Genomic DNA, 17,231 nt, shown 5'->3' on the forward strand with positions numbered 1-17,231 from the left:
TTTGACAATAGTGGTAACAATCGAAAGAAAATGTAGGCGATGTCGAAAAAAAAAATGGCATTCATAACATGACAGGACTCCCGACAAAAAAACCTTAGCAACATTATTCTGAAAAAATAAAAGAACACATTTTATAAACGCAAGCCACAAAACTCAGTCTTGATATATCAATCGATTAAATGATGTTATTCGATCTATGTAATTTGAAGGACTGGTCATCTGGCTAAATTAAAAAAAAAAAATTAATTTCCAGAGTAGGGCAGAATACTGAGTATACGGATTCTTGTCGTTTGTCGTTTGTGGAGAGCAATAACTGGGGAATCTTGTCAGTACACAGATAGGCTGACTAGCACTAGGAGAAGACAAGTGGAACCAAGACAAATATTCCAACCCAGCAGGGCCCCAAGTGGCGGATAGGGGAATACCCTGTAAATAATGGGGTAGCCGTGAATATTCAATAAGAGGCCCTTTGGCAAGGCCCATTACTCATTAGCCACCCGAGATGTGTTGAGAGTTACAACACAAATGGACCGACGAAATTCATCGGCCTTGGTAGGCAATTGTCAAGCTGATTATGCAGTTGCACACAAAGAAGTAAGACACAGTGTGAAAAGAGAAAAAAGAGAAAATTATGACCAGATGGTAGCAACGGCAGAAAAATCGCCCCAAAATGGAAATACGATTGCGAAGGAACTTTATGACATAACGGGAAATCTTTCAGGCAAGTATACTCCTCCAGATAGACCGAATACATATATACAAGACAGACTATCATAGAAACTGAGGCACAGATGGGTAGAACACTGAAGAACTTCTAAAATAGACATGAACCAGCTAACCCCTACAGCATTAAAGAAGCAGAACAAGAATTCGGTATTAGATGCGATAGGCCATCCAAGGAGGAGATTATAATTTGTGCCATCAAGAAAAGTGGCAAGGTGGCAGGGCCCGATGGAATCCCAGAAGAAGCCCCCAAGTCTGACATCAGGAAGATAGCAGACGTATACTTGCCCACTTTGAAAAGGTATGAGAACAAGAGGAACTACCCAAAAATTGGAAAGAGGGACACATTATCCAATTTCCGAGGAAATAGGGGACCTGAGTGATAGCGACAATTATTGTGGCATCCCATTTCTCTCCATACTTAGGAAGATGTTCAACAAAATTATGCTACAGAAAATGAAAAATGAAGTAGATGCCACACTAAGCAAAAACCAGTCAAGTTTTAGACAGCATCGATCGTGCACTGACCTTGAGAATCATACTTGAGCAATTGTTGGAATGGAACAGTCCTCTCTATATAAATTTTGTTGACTACCGTAAAGCATTTGATAGCCTACATCGAAACAGTCTTTAGAAATTACCCAGACACTCTGGAATCTCTGCAAAGCTGTCCAGATTGATCGAGAATTTCTATGAGAAAATGACTTGTCATGAGGGTGGGGGGGGGGGGGGGATCATGGAATGAAACTGGCACGAGCGTTTGATGTGAAATACTGGAGTACGACAGGGATACCTCCTCTCACCATTTCTGTTCCTACTTTCCATCGACTGGATCATGAGAGAAACAAGTGGAGAGATAAACGGAATTCAATGGAATCCCTGGACTCAACTCGAAGACCTTGATTTTTCGGATGATCTTGCACTTCTTGCCCAAAGCCATAAGCAGATGGAATCCAAAACATCTAAATTGGCCCACATTTTATCGAGACTGGGCCTCAACATTCACCCAAAGAAGACACAAATTGAAAAGTTCCCACAGATGACAAAGACTCTAATCAACTAATTGGAATAGTCGCGGGGGCGGGGGGGGGGGGGGGGAAGGGAGGACAATTTCACTTACCTTGGAAGTGTTATCAGTGTTAATGGAGGCACGGACAAAGATGTAAAGGCCCATGTACCATAAAAGCAAGGACCGCTTTTTAGAACTTCGAAAAACGTATGAAAATGTAACATCATTACAACTTGCACAAACGCTCATTTGTTCAATTCAAATGTTAAAGCAATTTTGATGTACGTCTCGGAAACATGGAGGACGACCAAAACTATCATGACTAAAATCCAAACCTTAGTGGACTCATGACTGCAAAAGATTTAAAAAGTACATTGACCAAAAAAATGAAGATCATCTAGTTATGGCAGAAACAGGTCTGTCAGGTACTCATTTCTATACCTGGTTGCGACAAGAGAATATGAGTAAAAAGCCTTTACCAAGGTCTCAAATAACTTTTATTCGCTCATAGCGGGACTCGAACCAAGGAACTACAGGCCAGGAGCTTAGTGTCATAATCCTAAAACCACAATTAGCTGGTATTCCAAGCGGTAAAAACAAAGACAAAACTGAAAATACATTTCATCAGCCAAACTGAATTTACCGGTGAATTTGAAGTAAAAAGAGAAAAAAAATCAAAATAAAATATAAAGAATGGGGAATTAATGCCTTTTGGTCTGTACATTCAAAACAAACAGTAAGATTACATACTCGAAGCCTGTATGAAAAGTGAAGGCCGCGAGCATTCAGAAAAGATGTTATTAAGGCTAAATCCATAAAAATGGCCCCTCGCTTTGACACAAAAGAGACGATAAGCTCTCGTATCGTGTACACGTGAAGTGTGAGCTGGATGGGCCATCTGTTTGCAACAGCGGCAGCTGATGTGATGCCGATGTTGATAAGAGAGTGGGCTGGGGCGAAAAGGACCCAACAGATCAATACACAACTGCCGCGACGCCTACAACTACTACTACTATACGGTGATATACGAGGGAAAGATTGAAAGTTATTCACGTATTATGTGAAAAAAATATCTGTACATTTTTTTGCAAGTTGTTGGTTATTTGTGCTATTATACGCGCTTTTGCAGTGACTTTTCCTGCCGATATTCTTATTCCTGTAACAGAAAGCAAAGAGGTAGGTTGCATAATTTGTTTTATTTAGTTTTCTTAATTTTTGTGTGTGGCCATAATATCAGCTATTTTATTTCTGATTCCTTGGATATGTTGCAAATATAATACAAAAGCAAAAAGTTGCTGCTTAAAGGCAGATACAAGCAAAAAAAATAAAAATTAAAACAAAAATAATTAAAAAAATAAATAAATAAATATATATATATATATATATATATATATATATATATATATATATATATATATATATATATATATATATATATATATATATATATAGGTGAAAGGCAAGGCCCAAAGTTAAACATGGATGAACGTTGATATATTTATCTGTTTTCATTATACTTCGTTTACTACATAAGGTACAATTACGAACGCTGACCACAATGCGTTACAGAGTTATGAAGATTTCTAACTTATCACGTGGACCATTTTACGTAAGACAAAAAACATAATTTTCAGGTCTAAATTATGATATATTATATACAATACAGTTGCCCTCTTTCAAAAGATCACAGTGGAAGTAATTTAACTCAGGGGTGAGCTGAAACATTTGTTGAGTTGAGGCAAAACCATTATTAAAAAAGAAGTCCTTTAGCCAGAAGGCTCATGGAGACGGAGTTAATCCCGGTTTAATTTTTTTAAAAAAGCTTGAGCTTTTATACAGTGGAATATCCACTAAATATCCACGTGCTCAAAGCGCTTTACAAAGCCCAACAGCAACACTTAACATGTAGGAAGAGACATGTGACATGACGCCTGTTCGGCGATAATACAAATTTTTATTTCGGACAGAGACAACGCTGTTCCCGGCCAGGTACTTATTTTATACTTGTTTACGGTGAGAGAATGTGAGTAAAGAGCCTTTTCCAAGGACTCAATTATGCGCCGAGCAAGGCTCGAACCCAGGACCTTCCGATCCGAAAGCGAGTGTCATACCACAAGACCATATAGCCGCACATTATAGCGTGAAACGGACAATTGCTTGCTACCTTTTGGATAGGGCGCTAATCAATCGCAAAGTACTGCTGGATGTAGTGGGATAAGAAATAAAATCGTTCCCATCGGTAGATATCCGTCACTTTGCGTGTTAAGCAAGTTATTTACCAACTGAGCTATCGGAACCCTCTATTTTTATAATGTTATAGAGAAAAATCTTTCTATACTATATTATTATTATTATTATTATTATTATTATTATTATTATTATTATTATTATTATTATTATTATTATTATTATTATTATTATTATTATTATTATTAGTACTTTCAATTTCCGTTTGTAATTATTATATATCCTACATCTTCATAATAACCTTAACACAGTCGATGAGATTTTCTGGTGATAAGAAGACGGCTATGTATGAGAAATGTGACTTTCTAAAACTGTTAAGTCGACTGCAATTTTTTGTCATTGGTTTAGTGACTTAAAGAGGAAAATACTTGTCTTGCTCGCCTCATAGAACAATACCCTGAGTGTTTTGAAACTTCAAACTTTTCTCTGATGATATTAAGGTGTCCAATGGATTGCTTGAGAATATTAACTCATTTTTTGTCTGGATGTAACTTAGGTGGTTTCGAAAGTCAACTACTGATATGCTGTTTGTGACGAAGGGTAGCCCTACCACAGCCGATTTTAACTCATTCATTGAATATGTTTTCTCAACAGATTTAGATTGCACGATTTATAAAGGATTAATATTATAATATACTTACCATTGGATTCTGCCATAGGCGTAATTGGCTAATACATCTTGCACACGAGGCATACAGGGAAAGAAACAATTACTTATTATTGTTACAACCTTATGTAACAAGAATTAGTAATCTTAGAGAGAGATATATATTTTCAATTTTGTTTGGATAACATTGTTTTCAATGATTCAAATCTATGTTATTGCCCCATATGACACAATTAAATGAAACAACATGCGCTTAATCAACATCATAACAACAACAAAACCAATAATAATAATAATAATAATAATAATAATGATGATGATGATGATGATAATAATGATAATAATAATAATAATAATAATAATAAATAATAATAATAATAATAATAATAATAATAATAATAATAATAATAATAATAATAATAATAATAATAATAATAATAATAATAATAATGGTATAGATTTATACTTGGCTAAACATCCTTTCATCTGGAAGTTTCTGGGCTTATAACAACGATTAAACGCTCAGACAGTACACGAACAACGCTAATTATACACATAATCAAAAGAAAGCATGTCTGAATAAAAATGTCTTCAATCGGCGCTTGAAATCTTCTACTGAAGACGAAGAACGTATCTCATGCATAATATTATGGTAGCATATTCCATACCCTTGGACCAGAATGCTGAAAAGCGCGTTCACCAGCCTTTACTCGAAAGTGGAGTGTTTTCAATTTAAAGGTCGTTCGACGATCGAAGCTGTGGGATATAGCGTTCAATGAGGCTTGAGAGTTATGTTGGTGACGAGCTTTCCAAGCATTTGAATACAATAGTTGAAGATTAATTAATTAATTAATTAATCATTATTATTATTATTATTATTATTATTATTATTATTATTATTATTATTATTAATATTATTATTATTATTATTATTATTATTATTAATATTATTATTATTATTATTGTTATTATTATTACTATTATTATTCTCTCTATCAGTCTCATTATTATCATTATCATTATCAATATCAATATCTTTATTTGTTATCACTCTCATATCAGTTTGGTTAATGAGAATCGATAATGACTAATAAAACGGGGATTTCCATAAACAGATTCGACATCCCCTATGCTATCTTCAATAGCCGCCCGATTCGTCATATCGATATGTCTCCCCGAGGACCCGACTGCATCGTAAAATTTTTATTTTCATGCCATTAGTTGTCAATCCCATAGATTGATGGGAGATTGTTTTAGCTGCAAATCGTTTCGTCTGGGATCTGATATATGCAATGGACGATGTGATTGTTCCTCTTTCACTCGTTTACTTCACAGAGTTCGGTGATATACAATGCTAAACATCTATCAATATTGGCTGGTAAAGTATTTTTTTTAGAGTCAGGAAGTCCATTCAGCTTGCGTATTTCCCGGAAACTGCAACGTTAAAAGGACAGAAAATAATTCCTTGCTACCCTCTGGATAGGTAGCTAGTCTATCTTCTAATATATATTTCGCCAGTTCTAAGGGAGTAATCACGTAGTCATTGTTGAGTGGATAGAGGAGTCAGAAAAAACAAAAACAACATCGACTAAACCAAATGGGAACCGGTTCCCTTGTGTGGAAAGTCAAGTGCTCTACCAATTGAGCTATTGTGGTCCCTAGGCTGACAAAAATAGTAACTTGTAAACAACACACCAGGTAAACGAACTTTTCATGTTGAATGTGTTTGATCTGTAAGACAGAACGTGGGTTCTCAAAATGTAAATGGTTGTCCAAAAATCAAACGAAAAAGAAAGCAAAAAAAAAAAAAAAAAAAAAAAAAAAAAAAACTCACAAAAAACGCAACAAAAACATAATAAAACAAGGAGAAAAAAAAAGAATAAACCAAAAACAAAAGCTAAACAAAAGGAAAACAAAATAAAACAGATTAGAATAAAAACGAAAGCAAACATGGAATAACAAAATACAAATCAACAGAAAGCAACAAAACAAGACAATCACACACACACACACACACAAACACACACACATAAAACACACACATACACACACAAATGAATATAAACAAAAACAAATTCACTCTAGATATAATATGACGTCAATAGCAATTATCCATTATCTAATTAACTTCACCCTATGCCTCATTCATTAGGAGAATTGGGATGTTGACGGTGTCCAAAGGCTTATATTAAGACTTGGCTGATAGCTGGGCTATAGAATAATATACATTTATACCCCCCTTGGCAGGGGCTCTGGTGGCGTTTACAATATTGAAGGTTGAATACGCAAAAATACATGAAAGGAATCTAATAAAAATCATACTTGAATAAGCGGGTCTTCAAATTATTATTTAAAACATTCATAGAGGATGGATCTCCACGGCTAGCTGGTGAGCCGTTCCTGACCACGGACCGAAATTTGGAAAAGTTTTTTCCCCCATGCTTTCAATTTACAGGAGTCATTTGGAGATCTCAATTGTCAAGCTGGCTTCTCGACAGATAAAAGACCTTGAATACATTGCGGAGCTTTTCCTTCAAAGAGTTAAAAAAAAACTGTTGTTGCAGTTATCATTTAATCCTCTCTTTGACGTGAAGCCAACGGAGATGGTAAGGGAGAGAAGTGGTCTCACCGCGTCGTTTTCTTTTGAGTATTAGACGTGCAGGGTTATTTTGGGTAACTCACTCTCTCAATCCTCTCCGGGCCTGCTGGCACTTGAGGCGATGCAAGGGATCTCCACCTGGCTCTGTCAGCAGCTATTCTTGGGGCCATCTCGAGGGACAGGCCTCTCTGTTTTAGGTCCCTCTCTGCGGTTTTGGGTAACTTACAATCTTATTTTTTTAGAAGTTCCAAGTAAAAGATAATAGCGAGAGTTCAAATTTCAGATATTCACGACGTATTCTAGCAGTTGGGGTACGTCAATTCTTAAGAAATTTCGAATGTTGTTAATTCAATTCAGATTAAAAAGTATTCTGATGAAATTATTGCGATGGCCTAAGATCGACGTGATCACCTAACCTCAGATAGAATTTAAATAATTCAACACAGTACCCAGATTAGAATTTACGCCAATACACTAGCCGATCTCGGGCCGATTACCAACATTATAAAGCGCTTAAATGATCCAGTATAGTCTGCGTTTATAGTAACGTAACATTATTTTCCTTCGGTCTTATCGTTCCCCCTCTCCAAAGAGGACCGTTAATTCTACAGAGAAAACTTAAATGCTATGGGCCCTGGTATAATTCTCCGTAGAATTATATTTTTTTCCTGACTTCCTTGTCCTCCTAGCAATGATTTGGTAACTGGGTTTAATATAAGAGCTACCAGAAAAATACTGCGGAAGACTTTTTCTATTTAACAAGAGTACAAACATGCGTTATTGACCGTTTCTCGTAACACAGTATGGAAAAAATTGCATATTATTATGCCAAATGACTAGTAATGACGCCCCCCCCCCCTTTCTCCCCCAACTAAAATCCCCATGTATCTAATATATCAATGACTAGATAGGTTATGCTGGCAAATATTTTGAAAACGGGGAGAATTGCTTCTCTTACAGTTCATGATGCCTTGCAATTGTCTCATATGATTCAAATTCAACAATAAAGCAGTAATCATAAGCAAGCGTACTAGACAAGGAAAAAAGATGGTAATAAGAAGAAAATTGACAAAAATTGCGGAAAGCATTAGCACCTGGTGGATGCTTTACAATTTCAGGTCCCATTCAGAGATCCACTTATGTAGTCATGGATTCGAGACTGCTTCCAACCTGTCACTGTGTAGAGCAGCATCAAAAGTCGCTTCCTTTCGAGTCTGCCATCTTCTCTCTGCTGAGTGAACAAGTGCGTCGATCACAAGAGACTAAACCTAAATAAAATTCTACAGACCTCAATTGATATTCATGAGGTCAATTGAGAGTCACACAATCAACCCAAGACCACAGCACTTTTTCGTATGTAAACACAAGCTGTCAAATTATAGCCCTTCAATTTGTGAATCTTCATAAACATAATTTCTCTTGTAAGTAATAGTGAGGAAAGATTTCTAGAGTGACTTTCAAATGAGACATACTTTCAGTCCGTCGGCTGCCAGCTTGTGTCATTAGAAACCAAATCATTCACACTTATCAATGTCGAATAAGGCACATTATATAAAAACCATCTTTTTACTTTTTGTTTATAGGTGTTTTTTTATTACTTGCGATACTTTGACTTATTTCAAAACCAGCGATAACGATAAAACAGCAAGGCCTGTAATTTTGCATATTATTGTAACCGAACCATTGATTGGACTCATCATTGGTGTTCTGTTTCCACGAATGATATACTGGGTCATGTACGCTAGAACTGATGTTTAGGAGCTCAATTAATTAATGAAATGCCAACGGATCGTACTTTGTTATTCCCCATTTATGCCAATCAATATCTCTTATCGTTGAAATAAATTGTCAAGATTACACTCCTCCCTTTGACATAAAGATATCGATTATTTCTTCGTAAGCGATATTGCCAATCGAATCCTATCGCATTATATAATCAGTTATGTTATAATGATATAAGTTACGTAATGAAGATAGCGTATCATTTCCATCCAGATACATATTTCTCATCGAAACAATTGAAGTAAACATAATCTAAATATCATTACAATACAATATCACTTTTATTGGTAAAATTTCCTTTAGAGCCTCACTGTCCTTAAACCTGATCTCAAATTATTTTCAATGGCGTTGAACAGTTTGTAACAATTAATTGCCATCCTTGCGATAGTACCAGTCTACGACTATACTTTCCATCTGATCTAACAACCCGGCCATCCAATCACTGATGGTGGACAGAGGAACAGATACAAAAAATTGGCACGAAACCAGTTTCTTTGCTATTAAGACGAGTGCTAAATCTCAATTTTAATTTTTAGACTATACTTGTGGCCTATTCGAAGAACTTATGAAAATGATATAAAGTGTTCACTTACTCTTGAAGTTCAATGAACTAAAATGTGTTTAGTTGCCAACTGAAAATCACAACTTCAGGATCACTCAGTTATCAGATCACTGACACTCTCATCGTCGCTTGACTTGTATCAATTCCAGAAAAAAAAAAAAAAAAAAAAAAAAAACAAACAAACAAAAAACAAACCCCAACAAAAAAAAAAAAAAAACAAAAACAAATAACAAAAAACAAAAAAAAAAAAAAACAAAAAACAAAACAAAAAAAAAAACAAAAACAAAAACAAAAACAAACTCAAAAACAACAACAGAAAAACTAAATTTAAACAAAAACCCGTCATTTTTGTCAGAAATCTACTTAGCATTGTGTTTTACAACTACAGCTGAATGCACTCGCGCATCAAATAAACGGCATATCCAATTAAATTATCGATGTTATGCTATATCGATATCATTCTATCAGTTTTTATTATACGGATATCAGACCAGACAGATAATACAGGTTGCTTTTTTATTACTACCCGATAAAAAATTGAAACAGCTTAAAAACTAAACTGTATAGAAATATCTATTTTTTTTCTCATGATTTTCCATCACTATTCAAGTGTGTTTTTGTGAAAATTTCAGGAAAATACTTTATGTCATTACAATACATTCGCGATTTTTGTAAAAAGGGAGAAATTTGACTTAAACAATCTTTGACGCAAAATAAAAAAAATGCTTCTGATTCAGTTTTACACGAAATTTATTTAGCCAAACCTCTACATAGGATCCTCTATTCTCTCTCAACGTATCAAACTGCTTCCTCAACTCTCTCCGCGTGTTTTGCAACATTATAGGGGTAACTGTTGCCACAACATCATAATATAATGACGGAACCAAATCCAGAACATTTGCATGTATATTATGTTTTTGAACGATGGTGTTTGTGCTTCTCTTTGTGTGTAGAAGCTAGAGGTAATCATGCAAAAATGTTGGTTATATTTGCTTTCTAAAACTCTCCTGAGAATAAAGCAGTGATTGTTCTAGATGGGACTTTTAGGTCTAGCGGATTGTGCGATAGACAAGCGTCCTATCTAAAGGGTATCAAGCAATTCTTGATTTTGAAACGGTTGCAATCTTATTCGGGTGGCATACACTCTGCCTTTAACGCAACCCAAGAAAAAGTATAATACGACAGTTACAGTGTTTCTGTTGAAGAAAAATGGTCTAATCGCACGATCAAACATTAAAGCACACAAAACATTGACTTTCGGAGGTTTAGCTTTAAACGGCATGAAGCCCTGTCTTGTGTATTTAATAAATTTTGTGTAAAACTGAATTAGGCGTAATTTTTATTTTTCTTCCAATTTTTGCGTCAAAATATCGCTTGAGTTAAATTTCTTTTTAGACCATCTAGTTACAAAAGCCCGATTGTATTGTAGCGGCTTATATCTAGTAATTTCGTGAAATTTTCACCACAAAAAAACTTGAATAGGGATGGAGAACTGTGCAAAACCTAGATATCATTTCTAGTTTTTAAGCTATTTCACTTCTATAAAACACCCTGTATTTTATATTTAAGATTTAAAAGCCGAGTTCGAGTCGATTCTAAACAAAATCTTTTCTTACATTTTAAAAAAACATAAAACGCGGTTGCACCGACGCGACTTGGGCCTAAATGAAAAAAAAAACAGTTACTGTTGTCAAGACGAAAACGGTTAGATTTTTAGGAGTAGACTTCTCTAGCCATGATAAAAAGGTGTAGATAGAAATTAGGATCTGATGACAAAAATTGGTCTTGTGGGTAAATGGTTAAAAACACCATTTGGGTGAGTGTATCAGTCATCAGATGTGTGTGTGTGTGGAGATCACGATTGATATCCTCTCTCTCTCTCTCTCTCTCTCTCTCTCTCTCTCTCTCTCTCTCTTATCTCTCTCTGTATATCTCTCTCTCTTTTCTCTCTCTCTCTCTCTCTCTGTATATATATCTCTCTCTTTTCTCTCTGTGTGTGTATATATCTCTGTATATATATATATATATATATATATATATATATATATATATATATATATATATATATATCTCGCCATCCTGACGTGAACGGATGTCAACAATAATTAAAACTATGGCTATCATCCATCATGAATATTATAACAATGTGTATGATTGGTTTGTCTTTTCACCGTAACGCACGGTATTTGACAATAATGAATATCTGCTATCGCTTCTGATGAGGATGTGGGGAGAAATAAAATAAAAATCCATGTTAGCGTCATGTCATCACCATAATATAATAACGGAACAAGCACTAGAACATTTGCATGTATATTATGTTTTCGAACGATGGTGTTTGTGTTTCTGTGTGTGTCTAGATAGAAGCTAGAGGTAATTATGCAAAAATGCTGGTTTTATTTGCTTCCTGATAGAATAAGTTGAGATTGGGTGCTTTCTAAAACTCTTCTGAGAATAAAGAAGTGATTGGTCTAGCTGGGGCTTTTAGGTCTAGCGGATTGTGCGATAGACAAGCGTCCTATCTAAAGGGTATCAAGCAATTCTTATAAATAATATTACTCTCATCGGTTCGAGACTCATCCATACAACTTTCAATGCTTTGATATTCTGCCATTGTATATTCTACTAACAAATCCATTAACAACTCTAATATCCAGTAATTTGGAACAGCAAAAAGTGGCTACTATGTTGCAGCCTGAATAACGTCTCACAATCTTTTTGTTTTTGGCCTAAGAGCCCCCAACAAACATTTAATCAGTATGCCAAATGACACGTTTGGAGTATTCATATTCTAAAGAAATTATTATGAAGAAATAGTTTGATATCCAAAATGAAATAAATTGTTTTGTCAATATTGCATAGATAATATATCTAAATAATTATTCTATTACGAACACATCGAAAATTCATCTATAAGGCTCCCTTATGGCAACATCATACAACTTTTGATGCTTCGATATTCTTAAATTTAAGATTCTTCGAACAAACGCATTAAAAAAACCTCTAGATGTCCAGTAGATACATTGGAAGCGCAGTAAACAAAAATGATTCCAAGATTTTTCTAGAGTGAGGACGTTCCAAATATTTTTCTGTTGTCGATCTGGTCTTGATTTTGTTGTTGACTGAAGAAGCCCGAAATGTTCCGTGTTTGGTATTTTGTTCAATTTTGAAGCTGTTATATTCATTTTTGTTTATTACTTTTTATACTTTCTAGCAGTTTAAAATCAATGCATTGGAAGAACAAGAAATGGCCTTTGTGTCACAGTCTGACTCACAAAATATATTATTATATTTTTGGCTGGCCGGCCTGAAAACTTTTAAATCAATATCAAATTATCAAAATGTCAAATCTTCTTTGATCACACATGTTTGAGACAGTTCGACAAGTTGAAGGTTATTTCAAAATTTCCTTCCAAAATAAAAAAATAAAGTGTTTTGTTTGAGTAGACGATTGTAAATAATTGAATAACTCATCGTCCATTCAACATTTCGCCTGGGGATAAATCTGCCAGTCTACAAAAACATGTTTTCAACATTTTAGTTAGAAAACTCGTTCTTCAAATATCTATCGATTGAAATATCCCTTATCTTGTCAATAACTCTGTACCTTCTAAACTTGTAAAAAATCCAACTTAAACCTGGGACTTCTAAGAAGTTATCGACCAGTATTTGAATAACAAGATGTCTGGCCAAAAATGTTCAACTGCGTGTTATTTCAGCGTACGATAAAATAAAACAATCTATAAAATGTTCTCTCTCATTAATTAGAAGTATTCAGTGATCTAGGAAAAAAATTAATTCTACGCAAGGCGATATTACAATTTTTTTCGACAGACCCATCGCTATTAACGGTCAGGTACTCATTTTAAACATGATTAAAGTGAGAGAATCAAAGTAAAGACCCTTTTCCAAGGACTCAAATTTGGGCCGCTCAGAATGGTACGCGAACTCGGGACCTATTGGTCTGAAGGCGAGTTTCACACCACAAGACTAAAAAAATGCTGCACGAGATCACCCTCAACTTTTCTAAAATTCTTAACTCCGTTGAAGTCCCAGGTTTAAGAAATTTGACACAATGAGAGTGATATTAATTCATCTGATTACGACAGAACAGATATAAGAACAGTGCATGTATGTGTGTGTGTGTGTGTGGGGGGGGGGGGGGGGGGGGGGGGTAGATGTGATTGGGACGAGACCACAAGAGTGGACGGACTTATATTAATTTAGTAACACTCTCCAGTGCACTGGAGTGATCCTCCCTAGGGAGCAAAATGTTCTCATCCATACAACCAATACACGATTATCACACGAATACACGAGACCAACTACTTAGGCAGGGCTAATCGATTCATCGAAATAGTTGCCACTAAAACACAAAGCGTTGCTTTGTAAGGCCGCATATTTCGAATTCTGGAATATACGAGAAATGTCTGTCGTTATCTAAAAAAAAAAGACAAAACGTGTTTTAAAAATGTTGGCTACAAAATCGTCTTTCAACTCAATCCTCACTCTGTCAAAACTCTAAAACATGGGACTTGACACATTAAACACATTGACCAGAAAACTCTTCCCTGAAATATTTAATGATTTTAAAATTACCTTCATCGTGTCAAAAACTCTCAAACATGGGAATTTAGGAAGTTGAACATCGCTCTGTAGTACTCTGGAAAACCCATATTTAAAAATTTGCAAAAACTCTCAAACCCGGGACTTCGCCGAAGTGAAGTCCCGGGTTTGAGAGATTTATCCTAGATGAGAGTCATTTAAATGGATCGATATTTGAAGGATGAGATTTCTGGCCAAATTTTTTAATATTATGGGATTTTCCAGAGTGCGGCAGTACGTGACAGACATCATTGTGTTCTGCAAAACGAATTCTACAACTCCGCTCTAAGTTCTTCATTGAAAGCATTCCTGACAAACCTTCGTGGTTGAAGTCAATTAACCCGAGCCATATCTTTTTTTATCTGAAGAAAAATAAATGCATGGAGATAAAGGAGTTCCAAGTTATCAATCTCAAAGTTTGAGCGTGGAAATCGCTCAGAGTGGAGGTAATAATTAAACACCCTAGATCGCCAAGACCGACAAGGCTCGAATTATCTTTAGAAATGTAGTTTTATGGATACAGATCGATTCTTCTCTTCATTCAACACAACAAACGTACAGGCATTTTACCCTTACATAAAGTAAGCTATGCTATCTCAACTTTCCAACAGGTTAAAAATTCTAGCCACCCTCAAAATGCTGGGTATTATAGAGGTCGAATCCCTCCCACTGAACCAGGTTTTGAAAGCGATTTGTTTCCATATGAAACAAGTGCTCTACCTACCGATTGAGATATCGTAACTAGTCTATCGCAATGCACTTTCCGTCAGGTTGAATACTACCAACTACCCAGTCAAACCAGGATTCGAAACCGAATCGATTGCACGTGAGATCTACCATTGAGATATCGTAATCGCGTTCGATTTGTCTGTATAGTTCTCATCGGCAGGAAAACTATGTTATTTGAATAGTCTGTTTTTGCTTGTTTTTAAGGGGTTTACGGTGCTTGCGACACATTTACGACATGTCAGAGCCAGTAAAGAGGAAGAAAACTGGATAGGAAAATCATTCTAGATGTACCATTAGAGGGCTTGAGGAAAAAGTAAGACAAAAGGGAGTGGTTCAAATAGAGAACAGATGTAGATTCCAAGAGCACAATCAGTGTACATAGTTTGAAATCACCAATAGTCTCACACGCACACTAGCATAAGATCCCACTAAGAGGAATTCACTCAAATGTTTACAAATCATATGTTGAAAATTAAAAGTATCAGTACATAACAGAGAGATGATTTACAAGAAAAAAATATAATCTCCCAAAATTATAGCAATTCATTTGACTGTTTCCCTCCCAGCCAAGAACACCGGTCAGGGTCAGGGCAAAACCAAGTAACCTCATTCCAAGACAAAGACAGAAAGCAAGTTGGAATATAGATATAAGGGGATAGAAGACACTGCAAGTACCTCCCTGCCCACTATGGGAGGTCAGAAACCCCACCCAGTACTTGAATAGTCCACTACACATCTAGAAACTCTAAGCGAATGTCCATTAACCACTCGAATGTCTGTTATAATATTGAATAGTCACGAGCGGCTATTCCGGCGCTTACTGAAAAATAAAAGTGACCAGAAAGCGGGTCCTTTATAAATCGATCGATTAAAATGACACTCATCTTGGCAAGAGCTCTCAAACCTAAGATTTCACGAAGTCCCAGGTTTGGGATTTTGTTTCTCAAGATGAGGGTCATTTTAATCGATCGATGTTTGAAGAAAGAGTTTTCGTGACTAAAATTGGGAAAACGTGTTTTTAAAAAATGCGACAGTATTGGTGATGTAGCTTGAATAATTGAATAACATTCATCTAATGTAATGAAGTACCGTTGATCGAGCAAGCGTAGTGGCACGATGCTTCTTCTTGTACCTGATTAAATTGGTTTTGAACGTTATCAATGATCTGATGGGTAGCTACTCGTGTCCATTTTTGTGTCCGTGTGTAAGGTATTAAAGACATCTGACACACATTTAATTTGGTGAGGTAATTTTCAAAATCTGCTTTCTCTGCCTTGAAGAAAAACAATTACTGTGGGTATTTTGGAAGTTAAGATTTTCCCCGATGATTCAAAGATAGTATAAACTCCTTTTCTATAATGGGTGTCACTTAGCAGGTTAGACAGACTTCTCCATAACATCTTAAAAGAGAGCATAATCTTCAATGCTGTTTTTTTAACAACATAGTAATAGTGACTAAAAGTAAATGGGAATTTTAAGAACATAAACATTGACAAAGATGGGATATTTCCAAAGACTATTCGTCTTATCGAAATTCAATAAGAAAGATGCCTTTCAGAGCCGTAAAGCCCGTGGGGCCGGAGGTTTGATACGTTATCTGATGTGTCAGATGTACAAAAGCAATTTTTTGTCAACCTCTAAACAGAACGCTAGTCAATCCTAAAAAAAACTTTCCGTCAGACCTAACAGATCTAATAGCCTGAATCACTGTCAATGATTGGTTGACAAACAGTCAGAAGAAATATCAAGTACTTGAATCTGGTCCATTTGCTTGTGAGAACTTTGCTTAACCAATCAGGTATCGAAACCCTTCGCCCCTTACAGATGGCTTTTTCACTCTGACATTAAACTCATATTGCTCTAGTTCTAAGTTTTGTAATAAAACCCATAATTGCTTTGAACCTCTCGACAAATCATTTTTGAAAAAAAAAAATGGTTTCTTAGTATTTATTTTCATTTTTTCCCCGACCAGGGATGCATTTGGGTTTTCCCCATGAAAGTCTTTGCATTGAGGGGGAGCGCATTTTGAATCTCTTATTATTTAGTTCTCTAAATGGTTACCTGGTTTGTAACAGCGTTGTCTCTGTCCCCAAAAACAAATGTGTAAGAGTGCCTTAAAGCCGTGATGTCTCGTCGTTGTAAAGAGGTTCCTGCACAGTTAGTGTATATTACGCTATATAAAAGCTTTTTATCTTTTTATTTTATCTTTAAATAACTTGAACGAATTGTAAGTTTAATAGCTTAGTTACAAAATCAATATAATTCACATTCTGCAAAAGACAGATTGAGAACATGTAGATTTGGGAATTGACAAAAACTATCCAGCCAACCTCTGACAAAAAGCCTCCCCAATGTATTTTGACCAGAA

At 35.5% G+C, this 17,231-nt stretch overlaps 1 protein-coding gene across 3 annotated transcripts in view; it reads left to right on the top strand.

The window, feature by feature from the left end:
* Positions 1–2,708: 2,708 nt before the first annotated feature.
* Positions 2,709–17,231, top strand: part of LOC144972760 (BAI1-associated protein 3-like) — a 247,908-nt gene continuing 233,385 nt past the window's right edge. For all 3 annotated transcript variants that reach the window (XM_078914359.1, XM_078914360.1, XM_078914361.1), the window contains exon 1: positions 2,709–2,908. The gene's annotated coding sequence lies outside the window, so the exon portion shown is untranslated. The remainder of the gene's footprint in view (positions 2,909–17,231) is intronic.

The sequence above is a fragment of the Berghia stephanieae genome, chromosome 5, assembly GCF_034508935.2.
Source record: "Berghia stephanieae isolate SIO BIC M18660-M18661 chromosome 5, UCSD_Bste_1.3, whole genome shotgun sequence".
Lineage (NCBI taxonomy): Eukaryota > Metazoa > Mollusca > Gastropoda > Nudibranchia > Aeolidiidae > Berghia > Berghia stephanieae.